Raw genomic sequence first — 4,990 nt, 5'->3', positions numbered from 1 at the left:
GGGGCCTTAACCCCTGTTCCAGGGGGTCAACCCCTGGGAGCCGTAACCGAAGCTCCAGGGGACCAACCCAAGGGGATCCTAACCCCTGCCTCAGGGGCTCTACCACTCGGTCCCCTAAACGCAGCTCCAGGGGCCCATCCCATGGGGGCCCGAACCCCAGCTCAAGGGCCCAATCCCTGGGTCCTCTAACCCCAGCTCCAGAGCCCCAACCCCTGGGAGCCCTAACCGAAGCTCCAGGGGCCCAATCCCTGGGGATCCTAACCCCAGCTCCAGGGGCTGAACCCCTGGGGGCCCTAAACCCAGCTCCAGGGGTCCAACCCCTGGGTCCGTTAACTGTAGCTCCAGGGGCCCAACCCCTGGGGCCCCTAACCCCAGTTTCAGGGGCCGAAACCCTGGGTCCTCTAACCATAGCCCCTGGGGCCCAACCCCTGGGGACCCTAATCCCAGCTTCAGGGGGGCAACCCCTGGGTCCGCTAACCCCCGCTGCAGGGGTCCAACCCCTGGGGGCTCTAAGCCAAGCTCCACGGGCCCAACCCCTGAGTCCCCTAACCGCAGCTCCAGGATCCGAGCCGCGGGGGGCCCTAACCCCAGCTCCAGGGGCCCAACTCCTGGGTCCCCTAACCCCAGCTCCAGGGACCCAACCCCTGGGTCCCCTAACTGTAGCTCCTGGGGCCAAACTCCTGGGGGCTCTAACCCCAGCTCCATTTGCCCAACCCCTGGGTTCCCTACCCCAGATCCACGTGGCTAACCCGTGGGGGCCCTAACCCCAGCTCCAAGGGCCCAAACCCTGGGGGCCCTAACCCCAGCTCCAGGGGCCCAACCCGTGGGTCTCCTAACTCCAGCACCAGGGGCACAAACCCTGGGGGCGCTAATCCAAGCTCCAGGGGCCGAACCCCTGGGGGCCCTAACCGCACCTGCAGGGGCACAAAACCTGGGGGCTCCAACCCCAGCTACAGGGGCACAGTTCCTGGGTCCTCTAACCCCAGCTCCTGGGGCTCAACCCCTAGGGGCCCTAACCCCAGCTGCAGGGGCCGAACCCCTGGGGGCCCTAAACCCAGCTCCAAGGGCCCAAACCCTGGGTCCGCAAACCCCACCTCCAAGGGCCCAAACCCTGGGGGCCCAATCCCAGCTCCACAGCCCCAAATCCTGGGGGCCCTAATCGTACCTCTAGGTGCCCAACCCCTGGGTTCCCTAACCCCGGCTCCAGGGGCCCAACCACTGGGTGCAATACCCCGGCTCCAGGGGCTCAACTCCTGGGTCCCCTAACCCCAGCTCCAAGGGCCCTAACCCTGGGAGCCCTAACCGTAGCTCCAGGGGCCCAATCCCTGGGTCCTCTCTCCCCAGCTCCAGGGGCCAACCCCTCGGGTCCTAACCCCTGCTCCAGGGGCCGAACCCTGGGGGCTCTAAACGCAGCTCCAGGGGCTCAACCCCTGGGTCCCCTCACCCCAGCTCCAGGGCCCAACCCTTGAGGACCTTAATCCCAGCAACAGGGGCCCAACTTCTGGGAGTCCTAACCGCAGCTCCAGGGGCCCAAGCCCTTGGCCCCCTATCCCTAGCTCGATGGGCCAAACCCTGGGTCCTCTAACCCCAGCTCCAGAGCCCCAACCCCTGGGAGCCCTAACCGTAGCTCCAGGGGCCCAACCCCTGGGGACCCTAACCCCAGGTCCAGGGGTTCAACCCCTGGGAGCCTTATCCCCAGCTCCAGGGGCCCAACCCCTGGATCCCCTAACCCAAGCTCCAGGGGCCTAACCCCTGGGAGTCCTAACCGTAGCTCCAGCAGCTCAACCCCTGGGTCCCCTCACCCCAGCTCCAGGGCCCAACCCCTGGGGGCCCTAATCCGAGCAACAGGGGCCCAACTCCTTGGAGTCCTAACCGCAGCCCCAGGGGCCCAAGCCCTTGGCCCCCTATCTCTAGCTCGATGGGCCAAACCCCTGAGGGCCCTAACTCCAGCTCCATGGGCCCAACCCATGTGGTCCCTAACCGTAGCTCCAGGGCTTCCAACCCTGGGGTCCCCAACCCCAGCTCCAGGGGCTCAACGCCTGGGTCCCCTAACCATAGCTCCAGGGGACCAACCCCTGGGGGCCCTAACCGTAGCTCCAGGGGACCAACCCCTGGGGGCCCTAACCGTAGCTCCAGGGGCCCAACCCATGGGGATCCTAAACCCAGCTTCAGGGGCCCAACTCCTTGGTCCCCTAACCCCAGCTCCAGGGGCCCATCCCATGGTGGCTCGAACTCCAGCTCCAGGGGCCCAAGCCCTTGGTCCCCTAACCCCAGCTACAGGGGCCTAACCCCTGAGGGACATAACCCAAGCTCCATGGGCCCAAGCAAAGGATCCCCTAACCCCACCTAAAAGTGCCCAACCCATGGGGGCACTAACCCCAGTTCAAGGGGTACACCACCTCGGTCCTCTAACCATTGCTTCAGGGGCCCAACCCCTTGGGGACCTAACCTCACCTCAAGGGGCCCAACCCCTGGGGGCCCTAACTGTAGATCCAGGGCCCGAAACCCTGGGGGCCCTAACCCTAGCTACAGGGGCCCAACCCCTGGGTCCCTTAACCCCAGCTCCCATGGCCCAACCCCTGGGGGCCCTAACCCCAGCTCCAGGGGCTCAACCCCTGGGGGCCCTATCCGTAGCTCCTGGGGCCTAACCCCTGGGGGCCCTAATCCCAGCTCCATGGGCCCAAACCCTGGGGACCCTAACCATAGCTCCAGGGCCCCAAACCCTGGAGGCCCTAACCCCAGCTCCAGGGGCCCAACCCCTGGGTCCCCTAACGCCAGCTCCAGGGGCCCAATCCATGGGGGCCAGAACTCCAGCTCCAGGAGCCCAAGCCCTTGTTCCTCTAACCGCAGCTCCAGGGGCCTAACCCCTGAGGGTCCTAACTCCAGCTCCTTGGGCCCAAGCAAGGGGTCCCCTAACCCCACCTCCAGGGGCCCAAGCCCTGGGGTCCTAACCCCAGCTCCAGGGTTCCAACCCCTGTGTCCGGCCTAACACTTGGGTCCCCTAACCCTTGCTCCAGGGGCCCAAACCCTGGGGGCCCTAACCGTAGCTCCAGGGGCCCAAACCCTGGGGGCCCTAACCGTAGCTCCTGGGGCCTAAACCCTGGGGGCCCTAATCCCAGCTCCATGGGCCCAGCCCATGTGGTCCCTAACCGTAGCTCCAGGGCTTCCAACCCTGGGGGCCCTAACCGTAGCTCCAGAGGCCCAACCCCTGGGGACCCTAACCGTAGCTCCAGGGGCCCAACCCTTGGGGGTCCTAACCCCATATCCAGGTTCCCAACCCCTGGGACCACTAACCCCAGCTCCAGAGGCCCATCCCCTAGGGGCCCTAACCACAGCTCCAGGGGCTCAACCCCTTGGTCCCCTAACTGTAGCTTCAGGGGCCAACCACTGGGGGTCCTAACACCAGCTCCAGGGGCCCAACCCCTGGGTCCCGTAACCCCAGCTACAGGGGCCCAAGGCCTGGGTCCCCTAACCCCAGTCCCATGGGCCTAACCCCTGGGGACCCTAACCGTAGCTCCAATGGCCCAACCCTGGCGATACTAACCCGAGCTCCAGGTGCCCAAACCCTGAGAGCCGTAACCGTAGCTCCAGGGGCCCAACACCTGGGGTCCCTAACCCCAGCTACAGGGGCCCAACCCCTGGGGGCCCTAACCGTAGCTCCAGGGGTCCAACCCCTTGGAGGCCCTAACGCCAGCACCAGGGGCCCAGCCTTTGGGGGCGGTAACCCCAGCTCCAGGGGCCCAACCCCTGGGAGCCCTAACCCCAGCTCCAGGGGCCCAACCCCTTCGGGCCCTAACCCCATCTCCAGGGGCCCAACACCTGGGTCTCCTCAACCCAGTTCCAGGAGTCCAACCCCTCGGAGCCCTAACCGTAGCTCCAGGGGCCCAACACCTGGGGGCTCTATCCCCACCTCCAGGAGCCCAGCCCCTGGGGTCCCTATACCTAGCTCAAGAGACTCAACCCCTGGGTCCCCTAACCCCAGCCCCAGGGTCCCAACCCTTGGGGGCCCTAACCCCAGCTCCAGGGGCCGAACCCTTGGGAGTCATAACCGCAGCTCCAGGGGCTCAACCCCTGGGGACCCGAACCCACGTTGAGGGGCACAACCTCTGGCAGTACTAACCGCAGCTCCAGAGGCCCAGCCCCTCGGGGCCCAACCCCAGCTCCAGTGCACCAACCCCTGGGGGCCCTTAGCGTAGCTATAGGGCCTCAATCCCTGGGTGCCCTAACCCCAGCTCCAGTGGCCCAACCTCTGGGTACCCAAACCCCAGCTCCAGGGGCCCAACCCCTGTGAGCAATAACCATTCGTCCAGGGGAACAACCCCTGGGTCCCCTCAACCCAGCTCTAGGGGTCCAAAACCTGGGGGCCCCAATCCCAGCTCCAGCGGCCCAACCCCTGGGTCCCCTAACCCCAGCTCCACGGGCCCAAACCCTGGGGGCCATAACCCAAGCTCCAGGGGCCCAAAACCTGGGGTCCCTAACCCCAGCTCCAGGGGCCCAACCCTTGGATCCCCTAACCCTAGCTCCAGAGGCCCAATCCCTGGGTCTCCTAACCGTAGCTCCAAGGGCTCAACCCCTGGGGGCCCTAACCCTAGCTCCAGATGCCCAACCCCTGGAGTCCTAACCCCAGCTTCAGGGGCCGAACCCCTGGAGGGTCTAACCCCAGCTCCAGAGGCCCAACCCCTGGGTCCCCTAACCAGAGCTCCAGGGGACCAACCCCTGGGGGCCCTAACCGTCGCTCCAGGGGCCCAACCCCTGGGGGCCCAAACCCCAGTTCCAGGGCCCAATCCCTGGGGGCCTTAACCCCACTTCCAGGGGACCAACCCCTGGGGACCCTAACCTCATCTCCAGGGTTCCAACCCCTGGGTCCCCTAACCGTAGCTCCGGAGGCGCAACCTCTGGGCGCCGTAACCCCAGTTCCAACGGCCCAAACCCTAGGGGCCCTAACCCCAGGTCCAGGGGCTCAACCCCTGGGGGCCCTATCCGTAGCTCC

The sequence above is a fragment of the Gopherus evgoodei genome, unplaced genomic scaffold (genome assembly GCF_007399415.2).
Source record: "Gopherus evgoodei ecotype Sinaloan lineage unplaced genomic scaffold, rGopEvg1_v1.p scaffold_89_arrow_ctg1, whole genome shotgun sequence".
Classification (NCBI taxonomy): Eukaryota; Metazoa; Chordata; order Testudines; family Testudinidae; genus Gopherus; species Gopherus evgoodei.
Note: the sequence above shows the minus strand (reverse complement) of the source record.